Below are 18,451 nucleotides of genomic sequence, written 5' to 3'. Positions count from 1 at the left end.
GCCCCATTGTTCACCTGATCTGAACCCCATAGAGAACCTGTGGTCCCTCATAAAATGTGGTGGCTGCTGTATGCAATGTTGATCATAAACAGATCAAGCAACTGACAGAATCTATGGATGGTATGCAGGTGCGTGTCATCATAAAGAAAGGTGGCTGTAATGGTCTCTAATTTTTTGGGTTTTGTTTTTGCATGTCAGAAATGTTTATTTCTAAATTTTGTGCAGCTATATTGGTTTACCTGGTGAAAATAAACAAGTGAGATGAGAATATATTTGGTTTCTACACAGTAATATTTACCTGCACAAACAGATATCCTTCCAAGATAGCCAAATCTAAAAATAAAACACTCCAACTTCCAAAAATATTAAGATGTGATATTTATGAGTCTTTTGGGTTAATTGAGAACATAGTTTTTGATCAATAATAAAAAAAAAATCCACTAAAATACAACTTGCCTAATAATTCTGCACACAGTGTACATGTTTGCTATCTACAAACTCATACTGACATGGAAAATCATATTGACAGATCAGTTTTTCCATATAGTGAACATGGTAAATAAAAAACCCTTAAAAAAATGTCAGCGTACTTGATTTTTTTTCCCCATTTTCCAGTACAATGTGGGGCAGAATGAATGGTAAAATTCAACAGTACATCTTGTCATGCAAAAATAAAGCCATCATATCGCTATATTTATAAAAAGAAAGTTATGGCTCTTCGAAGAAGGGGAGGAAAAAATGAAAACGAAAAATAGAACATTGCTGCGTGGTGAAAGGATTAATATGGTGAAAAATAATTGCACCACATGTTTGTGGCACAATGTTTAATTTTTGATACACTTGATACACTTAGTTTTATAAATATTCCTCTTTGACTTCAAGCTGTTGGGTGAATGGCTTTGCTTTTATCACAATTCCAAGTAGGGAGAAAGTAAAACAAGAATTGTCCAAAGACTTAAGGCCCAGTCACACACAACGACTTACCAGCGATCCCGAAAACGATGCGACCTGATAGGGATCACAGTCACTGGGAGGTCGCAGGTGAGATGTCACACAGTCAGATCTTACCAGCGATGGAGGAACAATACAGGTCGCAGTAGCGACCCGTATAACGATCTCAGCAGTCACTGTGACCCTGTCACACAGTGTCAAACACAGCGATGTGTCCTGCCCAGCAAGGCATCGCCTTTGAAGAAAATGACCTGGACCATTCTGCAACGACTAGAGATCTCTCAGCAGGGGCTGAAGGCTGGTAGGTGTCACACATAACGAGATCGCTAACGGGATCGCTACTGCGTCACAGAAACCGTGACTCAGCTGCGATCTCGTTATGTGTGACGGTACCTTTAGAAGCGCTTTGAAATGAATACACAGTGATACAAACATATCTTTGTTTTAATTTTAACTTATCTCAATCTCTAATTCATTGAAGTTTGTTCAGGGGTTATATCAAGTTAAAATATCTTATTTGTCTCTATCCTAGTTTTATCCAACCTAACACCCGAGAGTTGCAAAAAATTAAAAGTTCCTTCATCATAGGAAATGTACGAGAGTTTAATAACTGAAATGCGTTTTACTTTATATCTCAAGAGTCAGGAGGTTCCCAAACAAAACGCATTTATCAATAATTTAGAACTGGTTTCTTCTGAGATTTATATTTTATGGATACATTTAATGTACTGAAGCTAGAAGCAACATTTATTCATACATTTCTCTTTAACTGAATTTTCTGGGGCAACTTAATTTACACCACCATGTGCGCTGTAGAAACCTAGGGAAGTAGAAAGCCTGAGAAATTCTGCTTACTAAGCTGTCAATTGTTATGTATGGTAAGTTATTGCTTTGAAAATTCACTAATATCATACAAAATCCAATGTGTCACTCATCTATCTATCAATCTATCTATTAATTATCACTGTACATTATAATATACTTTACTGATATGATGAGCAGTTCTACTTTGCAATGAAATACTACTATTGTAATGCAGCAGCCCATTAATCAGCAAAGAAAAATGCAGTGGGCAGCATGACCACACAACTGTGTTGTAGTTGGTAACTGTATGAATGCATTATTTATTTATCCTGTAGTGATAACTTATGATAAAATATATAATGGTATTATTTAGGAAAAGCATAGTGGGATCTCATCTCTCTGGTGAACACTGCAAAAAAAATATGCAAAAGCAACTGCAACATAATTGTTATTTTTGATCATCTCACCCAACATATAATAAAAAATGATGAAAAAGTCGTACAGATACCAAATTATACCAATGAAAGCTACACAAAAGCAAGACTGCATAGAGCTCTGTATTGACAAAATTGAAAAACTTTACTGATCTCAGTATATTAGGCAAAAAAAGGAAAAATATATTTTAAGTGATTTTCTTGTGCAAAAATAGTAAATTATAAAAAAGTTATAAATTAAGCATCTGGACCTGACGAAGCGCCTGTGTGCGTGAAACGGTCGCTGTTGTCCTTGACACCTCCTGCATCCCCCCTGCTTTTTTATCTCTGGATTTTTCAATAAATTAAGATTTTTCACTTGGTGATTACCACCTTTTCCTTTTCTTTTGGTTGAAGATTATCCTTTTATATGCCTCCAATAGCTCCAATAGGTATATGAAACATTTTTCTATTTGATCCTGTACATAGAAATCCTGCTAGACATGATAAAGAGACTCAAGTTACCCTACTCTGGCATTTAATTCAGTCCGCCGAGGCAGACGTACCAAGGCAGTGTATACTAGTGTGTCAGCCATCCTCTGCCTTTCATTCTGGGCATTGGTCACTTTTTCTACTTACTATGCCCTCAAAACGTCATGCGTACACCATGCTAGCTGAGTAAGTCTCAGGTGCACCCAGGATGTAGAACAGAGGATTGCCATCACAGAAGAAAACTCTTCCCTGATCCGACTATCATGGAGGGCGGAACTGGATGCCAGAAAAAGAGAGTTTGATCTTTCTACTTAATTATAATCTCGCATAGAAACATTATATCCAGAAGGGAGCAGTTCTGAATATTTAACAATGGAGGAAGACTTTGTGGTAGAGCACCTATATTGGATAGCTGTGAACTAAGGAAGCTGTTTAGCCTTCACTGGTTGTATTAGCCCTAAGGCTGGCAAATGCAGGAAAAATCTTTTTTTCTGAAAGCTCACTTCCTGACTAGATATTGAGATAGATAGATAGATAGAGGATGGATAGATATATAGATAATGGATGGCTAGATAGATAGATGGATAGATAGATAGATAATGGATAAATAATGGATGGATAGATAGATAGATAGATAGATAGATAGATAGAGAGATAGATAGATAGATAATGGATAGATAAATAGATAAATAGATAATGGATATATAGATAGATAATGGATAGATAGATAGATAGATAGATAGATAGATAATGGATATATAGATAGATAATGGATAGATAGATAGATAGATAGAAAGAACCAGAACCGGAATCAGGAAGATGGTAGATGAGGGCCAGAAACTGACCACGTACCAGAAACTACAGAGAGACTACAGACTGGCCCCATATCTGGAAAAACTCCCGGATCCCAGAGACCGCAGAACCCTGGGCCGATATAGACTCAGTGCCCACAGTCTAGCCATTGAATCCGGCCGACACAAGCAGAGCTACAAGCCCAGGGAGGACAGACTATGCCAACACTGTGACCTGGAGGCCCTGGAGGATAAAACCCACTTCCTGCTATACTGCACCAAGTACTCAGCAGTGAGGGACGCTCACTTCAGGAGACTCTCCCATCTCTTCCCGGATTTCAGCTCCATGAAGGAGGAAGAAAAAACATATATCCTGCTGAGGGAAGATGAGAGCCCAGTGGAGATAGCAGCACAGTATGTGAGTGAATGTCATAGACTTCGAGAAAGAGAACTATGATAAGCCATGGACTTTCATAGCCCCCCATCCCAGATGTGGCCCCACAGTCCCCACCATAGATGTGCCCCATCCACCCTTACTACAGTCCTCACCCTGGATGTACACCATCCACCCTTACTACAGTCCCCACCCTGGATGAGCCCCATCCATCCTTCCTACAGTCCCCACCCACCATCCCCACAGCCCCAGTCCCTAATGTACACTTGCTTTGGCAAAACTAATTTGTATTTGGTCCTGCCAATAAAGCTTATTTGATTTGATAGATAATGGATAGATAGATAGATAGAGGGTCAGATAGACAGATATATAATGGATAGATAGATAATGCATAGATAGATACACTGTTAGATAGATAGAGGGATAGATAGAGGGATAGAAAGATTATACATAGATAGATAGATAAATAGATAGATATATAGATAATGGATAGATAGATAGATAATGGATACATAGATAGATATTGGATAGATAGATAGTTAGATAGATAGATAGATAGATAGATAATGGATAGATAGAGGGTTAGATAGATTGATTGATATATAATAAATAGATAGATAGATAGATAGATAGATAGAGGGATAGATAGAGGGATAGAAAGACAATACATAGATAAATAGATAATGGATAGATAGATAATGGATAGATAGATGGATAGATAGATAGATGATGGATAGATAGATAGAGGGATAGATAGATATTGGATGGATAGATAGATAGCTAGAGGAATAGATAGATAATAGATAGATGGATAGATAGAGGGATAGATACTATAGATAGAGGGATAGATAGATAGGTAGATAGATGATGGATAGGTTGATAGATATTACAGCTTTTATTTCTGATGTATGCGTTTCCTCCCCAACAGTATTTCTCATAAAGCAGTGACCCTGTGGGACCTTGCATCTGAGTTCTCGCAAGGTCACTGCTGGTCAGTGATGTCACTCTATTACCGCTTGTGAGGCCCTGAAGTTCTCGCAAGCAGTAATGTGTTGACATCACCGACCGTGAGAAATGTCCTGGAGTTACCCCTGCAGCCTCGTTCACGGAATGAGGTTGCATTGAGTACTATGTCTCAGACACTGCTGGAGCAGTATGCAAGCATCGTGGGACCTCGTGTGGATTACGCCGGATCTGGAGGGGTATTTGGGGATTTTAATAAAGTGGTGAAAGAGGGGGATTCTTTGTGTTTTATTTCAAATAAAGGATTTTTCGGTGTGTGTATTTATTTACTATCACTTACAAATTAGTAATGGCGTGTCATAGACGCTGCCATTACTAGTCTTGGACTTAGTGGCAGCTATGGGCTGCTGCTATTCACTCCTTATTACCCCGATTGCCACCGCACCAGGTCAATTCAGGATGAGCTGGCAATGCGGCAATTTCGGGCGGCTACTGGCTGCTATTTTTAGGCTGTGCGGCACCCCATCCTTAGAATACCAGCCTTCAGCCCTTTGGCTTTATCTTGGCTGGGGATCAAAATTGGGGGGACCACACGCTGGTTTTTTAAAATTATTTATTTATTTATTTTACTGCACGATAAAGACCCGCCTACCAGTGGCTGTGATTGGTTGCAGTGAGACAGCTGTCACTCAGTGTGGGGGCGTGTCTGACTGCAAACAATCATAGGCGCCGGTGAGCAGGGAAGGCGTGAATATGTTATTTGCCTAATGAGCGGCTGCTCTGGAAGATGAAAGAGCTGCCACGGCAGCAGTGGGACAGGCGCCTGGTGGCCGGTGAGTATGAAGCACTTGCTTCTACCCCTTTGCGCCCGATTGTGGAGCCCTTAGACTTTATATGAGGAGCAGTATCTGGCCAAATACCAGCCCTCTGAAAGTACGTTGCTGATTTCTATGTGTCTGTGCATTTTATATGTATGTGTCTGTTTGTGAGTGTGATATGTGTGTATTTTCTCTCTGCTCTATTTCCTCTTCCTGTCATAATGACATCACTTCCTTGCAAAACGCAGGCTAGTGATGATCTCTATGTTCAGAAAACGCGAAATACCGCGGGAATAACGCAATGAAACGCACATAATTTGCTACCTGCGTTATTCCCTGCGGTATTTCCTGATTACATTACAGTCAATGGTGTAAAATACCACAGGTACCTGTAGAAAAGAAGTGACATGCCCATTAATTCCGCAGGGAAACCTGTTGGTGAAAAAAATCGCAGTGTGCGCACAGCATTTTTTGTTTACCATAGGTTTTGGTGGGGAAGGACTGCAGCAAGGTTATGAACATTTTCTGCAGCAAAACATGCAGCAAAACCGTGGTAAAAACCGCAGTGTGTGCAAAGGGTTTTAGGCCCTGTGCGCACTTGCCGGTTTTTGCCGTGGATTTCCTGCGGTTTTGCTGCATGTTTCACTGCAGAAAATGCTCATAACATCTCTGCAGTGAATCACCAGCAAAACCTATGGGAAAAAAAAATGCTGTGCGCACTAGGCGGATATTGACAGCTGCATGTTTTGCTGCAGGATTCCCGCAGCAAAAACAATTGCATGTCAATTCTTTTCCGCACGTCGCTGCGGGATTTCACTCCATTGACTGCAATGTAATCGTGAAATCCCGCAGGGAATAACGCAGGTAGCAAATTCTGTGTGGTTCATTGTGTTTTCCTGCGTTATTCCCTGCGGTATTTCGTGGTTTACCTGCGGTAATGTACATCGCTGCCTGCGGTTTGCAGGGAAGTGATGTCATTATGACAGGAAGAGGAAGCAGAGCAGAGAGTAAAAACACAGATCACACTCACACACAGACATCACATACATAGAACACAGACACAGACATATAGAATACACATAGAAAGCAAACGGAAATATAGAAAAAAATAAACACGTGGGCTCCGCTGTATATTTACCGTCCAGCCGAGGTAAGCACACAGCAGCGGCCCAGTATTCTCAGGCTGGGGAGGGCGAGGGGCAGGGTTAATGTCCCCCGCCTCCCTCCCACCTCCCACAGCCGAGAATATCAGCCGCAGCTGCCCCGGGACTGTCGCATGCATTATGCGGCAGTACCGGAGTGTCCCCAGCTCTTCTAGATGCCGTGATGCAGTGGCGATCCAGGTAATAAGGAGTTAATGGCGGCGGACCGCCGCCACTAAGTCCAGGCTTGATCATGGCAGCGTCTATGAGACAGCTGATATGATCAACCCGTAAGTAAAGTGAAAAAACACACACACCGAAAAATTCTTTATTTTAAATAAGACACAAAAAAGCCTCATTCACCCATTTATTAACCCCCCCGAAACAAAGGTACGACATAATCCACAGCTCCGGCGTAATCCACAGGTCCTGCGCTACTTACATCCAGCCACGACTGACACAGACACAGCGCTGAATGCAGCCTCGCAACCAGACAGCAGAGGTAACCACAGGGCATTTCCCACGGCCGGTAATGTGAACTCACTGCCGACCGTGAGAAATACAGCGATCTGTTCTCTATCTATCTATTTATCTATCTATCTCTCTATCTATTCTTCTATCTGTCTATTTATTTATCTATCTACTATCTATCTCAGAAGGAAATGATTTTTTTTTTTTCAATGTGCTTTATTGCATTGAATGCAATAAAACACATGTACCAAACCGCACGCAAAACCGTGGCAATATCGCGAACAATACTGCGGTAAAACTGCAGCAAACCGCATGTGGTTTTCGGGTTCGGTTTGCCACGTTTTTTTACCGCGGATGCGGTAATCTTTCAATGCCTGTGGAATTTTCTTGAGAAAATTCCATTTTCCAGTGCGCACAAAGCCTAAAGCGGGCTTTACACGCTGCGATATCGGTCCCGATATCGCTAGCGTTGGTACCTGCCCCCATCTGTTGTGCGACACGGGCAAATCGCTGCCTGTGCCGCACAACATCGCCCAGACCCGTCACACATACTTACCTGCCCGGCGACGTCGCTGTGACCGGTGAACCGCCTCCTTTCTAAGGGGGCGGTCCATGCGGCGTCACAGCGACGTCACTGAGCGGCCGCCCAATAGCAGCGGAGGGGAGGAGCTGAGCGGGATGTAACATCCTGCCCACCTCCTTCCTTCCGCATAGCGGCTGGGAGGCAGGTAAGGAGAGCTTCCTCGTTCCTGCAGTGTCACACGGAGCGATGTGTGCTGCCGCAGGAACGAGGAACAACCTCCTTACTGCTGCAGTAACGATATTTGAGAATGGACCCCCATGTCACCGATGAGCGATTTTGCACATTTTTGCAACGATGCAAAATCGCTCATCGGTGTCACATGCAACGGCATCGCTAATGCGGTCGGATGTGCGTCACCAATTCCGTGACCCCAACGAGTTTGCATTAGTGATATCGTAGCGTGTAAAGCCCCCTTTAGGCTGTAATTACACATTCTGGATTTACAGAGGATTTGGCATGTAGATTCAAGTCTGTCTGCAAAATATGTGAATTTTGGTACCAATTTTTCAAAGATTCGGTGCAATTTTATTGCAGATTTGTAGCTATTGGTTCTTTAGACAATTGATGTTACCAGTTAACCCTATTGTTTTTTGCACATCTTATACAATTTTATTCTATTTATTTACTAAGGTATAATTATTTAGTGTCATCATGTAGTAAATACATTAGAAATGTAGCTTGTTGCAGCCTAGTTATTTCCGATATTTTGCAATGGTATAATAATTCTAGTACATTAGTTCCTCTCAATACTCTAAAAGCAAAATATTCTTGAATATACATCAGTGTGTGTTAGAATGGGTCCAACTAGGGGAAGCATCTGTTTGGAGTTTTGCTATATAGGCAATGGCAAATTAATAAATAATAATACTCCGCATTCTTCTGTTCTTAATCGTGAAGCGTGATGTTAGCATTAAAGCAGTTCCTTCATAGTTATGACTTTTAGGAAATCATCTAATACAAGATTCATAAAGCAAAGCACCAAATCTTGCACACATGGAATATTTAATAAATCCCAAAGCAAATTATGAATGAATCATAACTTGTTTTCTTCTCAAGTAAACAAATACAACGTACCACATCCAAAGACGTTCGCAGCCATTTATTGCATCACAATGAGCAGCATGCTTATATGCCGGAAGTTTCGCGCTATTCACTGGTGCAGAGGATTGCTTCTTTAATAATTAGAAATCTAATTGTAATTTTCCTGCAGGTGGTTGTACATTTTCCTTTCTAGTCAGCCTTTAAACAGGATGCTGGAAAACAACCACTCGGATTACTCATTTTTAGAGAATCGCTAATGCATTGATCCATAAAGACTAGAAATTAACAGATGTTATTTACCATAGTCACAGCATTTATCTGACATGAAATGACTGCAATGGTTCAACCTAGTTGAACTAGAAGCCAAATTAAAGTTACTTTCAATAGATGGCTGAGCACAGAAGGCAGACAGATGTGGCGTACACCCTATATATAGCTGATTCCAAGTATTCCTAATATTAGAACCTTTACTGCGCATCTATCTTTATTAAAATTTGCTGAAATTCTCCTTAAGGAGGACGTTTCATTATGAGCCATTCCCTTCAAATGTTCACTAACAGTATACTAAGGGAACCTAGGTAAAATGTAACAATTTAATGTAAAAAAAAATAGAGTAGACAATACATTTCCATTGGATACGCTCACACGAGTGTTAAAAACGGATGAGTGCAATGCGAGAAAATCTCCCATTGCACTCTGCCCCATGTAAGACAATCCTGCAGCTCAGATCTGTGTGTTTTTCCTCAGCCCTAATCGGACTGAGGAAAAAAATCGCAGCATGCTGCGATTGTCTGCGAGAGCCGTGTCACTCACACCCATACAAGTCTATGGGTGCGAGAGAAACATCGGACTGCCCTCGGATGTTATCCAGGTGCATCAGATGACAATGGAGGAGATGGGGGGATTAACCCCTCTCTCTCCTCCGCTGGTGCCCGCCCTCTCCTTCACAGTCGCATGACACTCGGCTCACGCTCGCAGCAGAGTCTGACCTGGGGGTCATTAGCATATTGCATCTGTTGCTCTCGCATCGGATGCCATATGCTAATGTAACTCCAGCCATACATGTAAACTAGAGCTGAGCAAGTACCTAACTATTTGAACTCGCTATACTCATAACGAGTACTGTCTAATACGTATTCATTCGAAATAGCGTGTGCAATGCAAGTCAATGGGGAAAAATTCGCAATGTAAAGAGTAACCCAAATGCCGTACTATTCGTGCTAGTAGAAAATAGTACGGCATTCGGGTTACTCGTTACATTGCGAGTGTTCCCCATTGACTTGCATCGCACACACTATTCGGAATGAATACGCGAGTATTAGACAGTACTCATTACGAGTATCACGAATAATTAGGTACTCACTCAACACTAATATAACTTATGCTCATGATTTTTTAACTGAATTGTTAATGATGGCATTTAATGACTGGAAGAAAACATAAACTTGTGGAAGGAGCATTTTTACATTTTTTCTCTATCTCCTCATAGCCCTATGAGCACTTGATTTTTGTAGGATGAGTTGTATTTTTTTGTTGTGCCATTTAATGTATTAAATTGTAAAATGGTGTGGTGTATTTTTAAAAAATAAGACTTGGTTATTTGACTATTGTTTTTTTTATGACGTTTACTATGCTGCAAAAGTAAGCCACCCATTTTTGTTTTATGAAAGAGTATGCTTGTGGCTCCAAATTTTTTATTTTTTTCTACTTTTAACTGTTTCATTCCCTATGACAGATATAAATATCATTGTGCGTGTTTGGAAGTCATGGTGTGTGGAATGAACTCAGAGGCTTCCCTCATGTGAGCATATGAATCGGACGAGTGCAATGAGAGAAAATAAAATCTCACATTGCACTTGGACCAATATTTTCCTATGAGGCAGAGCAGATTTGTGATTTTTTTTCTAAACCAGATTCAGGAAGAGAAAAAAATCAGAGTATGAGGCAAGTGGATGCATTTATCGGATGAGACTCACCAATACAATTTAATGGGACAGAGAAAAAAAATGGATGGCACATGGACGATCTATATGATCTTCGTTTTGTATGACTGTATTACCATTCTGTAGCATTGAACACTGTAAATGGTCCTGTAAATGATTCTAGAATAAAAGATGGTGAGAAAAAAACATATTGCCTATGGAAGTCATATAGATGTCATATGGATAGTTGGCGAGAAAAAAATTGCAGACTGTCATGAGACTCACATGACATATGGAATACCAAACAGATTTCACTCATCCAACTCTCCTGGATGAAAATTGGACCAATTTTTTAAACACTCGTGTGACTCACAAAAGGCATACGGCTGGCTATATTTCCTAGTCAGCATCTGCCTCTAATAGCAAATATTGGCACTAGTGCCAATCACTGCTGTTAAGCCTTTAATTGTCATTGTCTATAATTGACAGCAAATGTAATCATTGCGATCACACACGGATGTCCGTTCTTGGCATCCATTTTCACCCTCATCAGGTGATCTTACGGTGCTGATGGGTTACTGCATCCATAAAAGTCAAGTCTATTAAATTATTATTTTACCTGTATTCATTAAAAAAATTGAAATGCTAAAGGTGCCTTTTTTTATTGCTGTACCTCTGACAAAAAGATGCAATAAAAAGAAATCAATACATAATATGACCCTATAATGGTATGTCAGCTCAGCAAACAAAAACAAGCCCTTGGGCCTCTTTCACACATCCGTGAAAAACCACACACGTTTTGCACAGATGTGTAAAAGGTGCGTATGGCCCTCCATGTGTCGTGATTTCGGCACATGAGTGTTCTCCGTGTGCTATCTGTGATAATACTCGGAGAACAGGAATTTCCTGTCCCTGTCGCAGCTGTCCGTGGTGCTGATGTTTTCCGCTCTCAGGTCTCTGGCCCTGCAGACTCCCCGCTGTTGCTGCTTCCAATCCTCGGTGCAGTGAATATGCAATGAGCATAATGAGCGGAGGTTAGAAGCAAGTGACAGCAGCGGCAGAGACAGCAGGACTGGAGAAGCTGAGTGTAGAAAGTCATTTTATTTCACAGAAACGTGGTTTTCTCCAGTACGTGTCAGACTGATGTCACATGGATCACATCCGTGCAGTCCGTGTGACACCCGAGCTGCCGGAGAAAAATGGACATGGCTACGTGTGGAGCACATGGACACACATATGCTCCACACAAACACACGGTCCATGTAAAACTAGCATGTGTGTGCAGACCCATTGATTTTAATGGGTCTACGTGTTCCTGTGCCTCCGGTATGTGTGAAAACGGACCTTACACGTACCGGAGACACGGATTTGTGAAGGAGGCCTCACACAGCTTACTGACCTTAAAAATAAAAAAAAGGTTGCAGACTTCAGAGAATTGCAGCACAATTATCTTTATTTTTTGCAAAGTTGAACATTGTTTAAGCTGCTAAAATTGTAAAAGAAATAGACATGTTTGGTGTCACTGTAGTCATACTGACATGAAAAATCTTCTTACCAAGTAACATTGTTGCACAATTAACCACTGTAAATGACTATAACTGATGAATCATGACAATGTCTGATGCACACTGTCAGGATTCCCCTGTATTCCCCATATGAGTGGGCTGTCACATGAAATTTGCATACTTACATTCACTTGCTGTCTGATTTCATCTGGCTAGATACGAATAGTTGGCAAGTGGCCATAAGTATATAAATCACTTACATGCAGTCACGTGACCACCCACTTCCATGAGGAATACAGAGGAATTGTGACAGTGTGCACATTGCACTCATATCGAGTGCAGACTTTTCTTCTTAAACCAGAAAACCCCATTAATGTCATAAAATGAAACCATAAAAACAGTAGGAAATGGGAAATTTAACTTTTTATTTTTTTTTTTCTTATTTTTTAACTTCTGGAATGGAAAAATGGTAGTTATTTGATTTTTTTTTAGATTTTTTTTAATATGATAAAACATTTTTTTAGCTGTTGCTGTGTGTTACTTCGAACATTTGTAGAGGCTTAAAGGGAACCTGTCACTACTTTTTTGTCCTATAAGCTGCGGCCACCACCACCGGGCTCTTATATACAGGATTCTAACAAGCTGTATATAAGAGCCCAGACCGCTGTGTAGAACATAAAAAACACTTTATAATGCTCACCTAAACCGGTCGCTGCAGTGGATGTGGCTCAAATGGGGGTCTCTGTCCTTCCGATGCATCCTCTTTTGGCCATCTTTGTTGCCACCTCTGTCGTCCTTCTGAAGCCGCGGTGCATGACGCATCCGACATCATACACACTCGCTGACATTCAGGTCCTGAGCAGGCACACTTTGATCTGCCCTGAGCAGGGCAGATCAAAGTATTGTAGTGCGCATGCGTGGGACTGGCGAGTGTGTATGATGTAGACGTGTCATGAACACAGGCTTCAGAAGGAGGACGAAGATGGCCGAAAGAGGTGGCGCCTCCACCAGAGCACAAAGACGCACATTTGAGCCACATCCACCGCAGCGACCAGTTTAGGTGAGTATTATAAAGTGTTTTTTATGTTCTACACAGCGGTATGGGCTCTTATATACAGCATGTTAGAATGCTGTATATAAGAGCCCACTGGTGGTGGCTGCAGCTTATAGGGCAAAAAACTGGTGACAGATTCCCTTTAATTGTTAATTCATTCACTATAACGTGGATCACCTTGTGAGTTGAAACCATTTAGTATATATAGTGTACAGAGGATACTTCAACTTTGCCCTATTTTAAATCCATAGCAGGGCCCCTCATTTTTTATGTGCCTTTTAAAACTGTGGACCCTGATTGTGTGTGTTACCTTTGCACCCATAGCAGTATACAAACCAATATTTAACACAATGGATTCTCAAACTATATTTATATGGACCTTGCTTGAAACTCCTCTATATTAGATAGAGTAGACTCAGCCCAGTTATCACTCATTTGAATCACTGGCATTTGCTAGATTTTTCCTGCCGGGTGGAGAAATCTATAGCTAGTCACAACTTCCACTGCCATTCTTTCATTCTTTCCAATATCATTTTTTCATTGGGAGTTTCAGAAGAAGACCTGTAGAAATCACTTGAACTTAGGGTTAGCTTTAATATAACAAAGGGGTTGTCTTGATGAGACAACCCCTTTAAATTGCTATACTGTACCTAAATCATGGCTTCATACTGATGAATCGCTTTGTTTCTCATTGATGAATTATTTAAGATGATAAATTATTCTGTATGAATGAGAGAATAATAATATTTCCTTGGCTTTGAAGCATAAAAAAGGGATTTCTAGGCCTGGAAACATATGGAACATAGACAGAGTTGTGAATACATAAACTTAGCTTTTTTAAAAAACTTTTTTTCCACCACCTTGTTTGCCATTGATAGGTTCTGAAAGATACAGTATCTATGAAGTGAAAGAAACAGCCGCATACATAGGAGACTCATGTATTCTACTGGGGTCTACAGACCATGTAAATACTCAACTTATTAAATATTAACCAAACACCTTTGTACACTAGATTTCTACCTAAAGCTTTCAGTTGCATGCATAAGGCAGAAACCAATACTGAACAGTTCATAAATTCATGTTTGAGCGCCTGTTAAATAAAGCCAACCATCCAGGAGCTGACATTTTGCCATATTTAAAATTGTTGATTTTCCAAGCTATGAAACTACTGATTTATTTATGCTAGCAAATATATAAAATCTACTAGCACAAAAATCACACATTTTGGAATTTGTAGACTGATATTCATAAAAAAGTAAAATGTTTAATAGAACATGCACATCTCTGTTCAGTTCACTGTAGGTTTTTCACGCATTGCCTAGGTAAAACAAATATTACCTTTCTGATGGTGCTCATTACCAGTCACTCCTTTTAGACCCTTTAAATATTCCTTCCAATGCACAAACTAACATGGTCAATACTTTCATTGAAGCACAAGTAGAGGACCTTGTTCGAAACAAGTATTTAAAATCTGGCATTTACAATTTATTTATTTATTTATTTATTTTTTTATATATTTTTTTTACAAACAACAGATACCTTTAAAGGGGTTGTCCAATACTAGGACAACCCCTTCTCAGTTCCCATGTTTACCCCCTTTAAAGTAAAAAAAAGCTTAAACTCACCTCCCCGTTCTAGCAGTGTTGGCTCTTGCTGTCTTGGAGCAATGTGAGGTTGTTATGTCATGCGAGCCTTGTGCCCCATCAGTGTCGGCTTCCCTGTCCCTACGTTACAACGTATAACTAATCAACCGGACATATGCAGGCAGCCGCAATCCTCACTTCCTCTTGATTACTTATTCATCTGAAGGTGGGGACAGTGAATCCGACACTGTTAGGGTGCAAGACTCAAATGACATACTGTCACGTGTCCACCAGAGTCCGCTCCTGTGACTTCTGCTTCGAACACCAGGTGCTGCTGTATTTACCGTGGGCAATGCTGGTGATAGAGGAGGAACTGTGCCAGTGGCTCTGGTGGGTGCAGGCTCTGCCCATCCACTAAGTTGGGTTTCCCTGGGACCTGCAGTACCACTGGCTGACTGTGGTGGCGTGTGCCTTCTAGCTAAATTTACCACCATTCAGCTACTGCCAATAGGAAGGCACCACACCCTTCTTATTCTTTAATATGGCACAATGACAGTCACACTTTAAAACTAACAGCCTTCACTTATTGCAAAAATAGAATCACTTGATAGCTTTGCTTATAACACCTTTGCTTCTTGTTTCATTAAAAGTAATGTCCAGGACTTTTATATGGATGGCTTCACATCAGTTCAGATGACTAGATCACTAGCTAGAACACCACAGCTCTATAGACTATCTAATAGTCGTTTTGAGGTATTGTAGCTTAGTTCCCAATCACTTCAATGGTAGCTGTGCTTCAGTACCGGAAAGTGGGTTATACACAATATATGTAAGAGTGGTGTTCTAGCTTTGTACACTGGGGGACATAGTAACAGCTGATTGATGAGGGATATGGGTGTCTAACTCCCATCTATTCTATATTGATAATTTATCTTAAGGATAATTTATCAATATTAAACGTCTGAACATCTTTTTAAAAATATATAGTATAAATATATACTACTTATCAATTTTATTAAACTTAAATTAAACTTTACCTTTATTTAATTTATAAAAAGAAGAAGATATTAAGTCACAAGGCACTAACCGTGCCAAAATATATATACAAACAAAACAAACAATCAATGAGGGAAGAGAAATAATCAACAAAAACTATTAAATTATTATTCAAATCCTGAAAGTTATGTTGAACAATAACACAAAATGAAGATTAAAAAGGAGGATATGAAAACATATAGCCGTGATTGTCCACGCTGAGTGTAGCATTCCAGTCATAAGAGTATACACAAAAGGAAGAAGAATAAAAAGAGATGCAGAGAAAAAAGAGCAGAAGAAAGTTATAAAATAGCAGAGGAAAATGAAAGGGAGGAGGCTCTAGAGAAGGGTGTTCAAGGGTGGGACCTAAAAAATACAGATCAGTTCTCCCCAATAAAAGCCACATAGTCATCCAACAATCTAAATTTCAACCAATAAAACCAGGTTTTATAGAAGTGATCATAGGAGCTATTTATCGTAGCAGTGAGTTCCTCCATTAACAGGTCCTAATTTATTTTAGTAAATCATAGCGAGATTGTCAGAGCGCCATCTTTCTTCCATAGCAGAGGGACGCACACTCTTGCAGTTACAATTAAATGTCTTACTATTGAATGCTTGTAGATTTTTAAAGTCTTTTCACATTGATGGAAAAGGATGAGAGCTGGGTCCAGATCTGATATGACATTTGTGAGTTTACATATCACTTGGTGCACCCTCCCCCCAAAAAGGAGAGAGAAGACGGCAACACCAGAAGATGGGTAACAGATCACCATCCTCCTCTCCACATCTCCAACAAAAGGGACTGGCTTTCAAAAAAATAGTCTAGGTGAGTCAGGACCCTATACCACCTACAGAGTAACTTATATCTGGCCCCATTAAAGTAGTAACAGATAGATGATTTATGAATTAAGGTGAAAATATTTCTTCACTGTTCCCTCGTTTGTGAGATGCCCAAAATGTCTTTTGTTAGGTAGGTCTGAGAGTTCAATCAACAAGGAATAAGAAGAGTAAAGTAAAGGGATATTCCCATCTCCAAGATCATATTTCAATATGAAGTAGGTGTAATAATAAAAATATTAGCACATACCTCCACCTAGAAATGCAGTATAGTTCTCCTGATATAGCTATGTCTCTTATAGGTTACGCCCATTATTATAGTAACAGTTAGTCAGTTAGTTGCTCTTGGTCATAACTATAGATACCTAAGCTTTAATGCCCTGCACATGAAGTAAATGACTTGGCTATATCAGGAGAGCTATACTACATTTCTAATTGGAGATATGGGCTATATTATTATTATTACACCTACTACATAATTGGATAGGAACGTGGAAATGGGAATATCCCTTTGATGCCCCTGTGTCGGAGCATGCAACCTTGAAAGACATCTTGTCCTTATTATAAAAAGGTCAAGGAGGGAGTGAATGGAAAATTAAGAAAACTCACCAACTCAGAGGGAGTCGAGAAGGTATTTCCTTGAAGGCCAAATATGTTGAGCCTCAAAATGAGATACTTTAAAACAACCCCTATTTAACTAGGAACAAAATAGTTTGTCTTCTAACCTTGGAGGAAAAGCGGATAACCCCAAATAGGGAACATATAGGACGATAACTGTAAAATGTAAAAATAAACTGTGGAATGATAACAGCAAGGTAGGGTGCTTTCAATCGTTGAAGGAGTAATAAGTTTAACCAATGAAAAATCCAGCCAAAGAGTAGTCATCAATTAAATATTTGAAAAGCTTTGCTCAATTTCAACCCAGGCCTTTGCCCTACTATTCCTACACCAGGATTCTAGAGAGGTGGGAGGCAATATAATAGAATCTAAAATTGGGCAAGGCTATGCCCCTTGAAGACTTATAACAAAATAATATAGTTCTGCTGATGGGGGGAAGGTTTAGCGGCTCAAATGAATTTGGATTGATCTGAAGCAAGCCGCTGCAGAAGGATGAGGGAACCCTAATCAGAAGTGCTTGAACAACATACAGAATCCAAAGCAGAATGTTCATTTTAAAGATGTTGCTTCTATCAAACCTTGCAAAAGTATTTCTCATCCATCTTGAGCAGCTCTCCTCTACTAATTGGAGAAGCTTAGGAAAATGAAGAAAATATGTTTAGGTTATGTCCTTTGGTAATAGCATCCCTAAATATTTGATAGCTAGTGAAATTGGCCCATTTAAACCTAAAGGTTGCTTTCAGAGATGCCTAAACAGATGTTGTGGTATTGATGTTTAGGGCCTCTGATTGGAAAAAGTGAATTTTTTTAATAAGATAGGTCATTGTATTTACAGAATTTTGCCATCAAATTTGGGACTAAAATAGTTCGATTGCTAATGAAAAAGAGCATTTAGTTTGCATAGGCCGCTATCTTGTGGGGAGACCTGCAGATACAAGGGCCTATAATGTTCTTGTTAGACCGGACCCTTTTGAGGAAAGTTTCTAATGTAAGTATAAAAATTAGACAATATAGGGGGCACCATTGACATGAGC

The sequence above is a fragment of the Anomaloglossus baeobatrachus genome, chromosome 2 (assembly GCF_048569485.1).
Source record: "Anomaloglossus baeobatrachus isolate aAnoBae1 chromosome 2, aAnoBae1.hap1, whole genome shotgun sequence".
NCBI classification, from domain to species: Eukaryota; Metazoa; Chordata; class Amphibia; order Anura; family Aromobatidae; genus Anomaloglossus; species Anomaloglossus baeobatrachus.
This window is presented reverse-complemented; position numbering follows the sequence as displayed.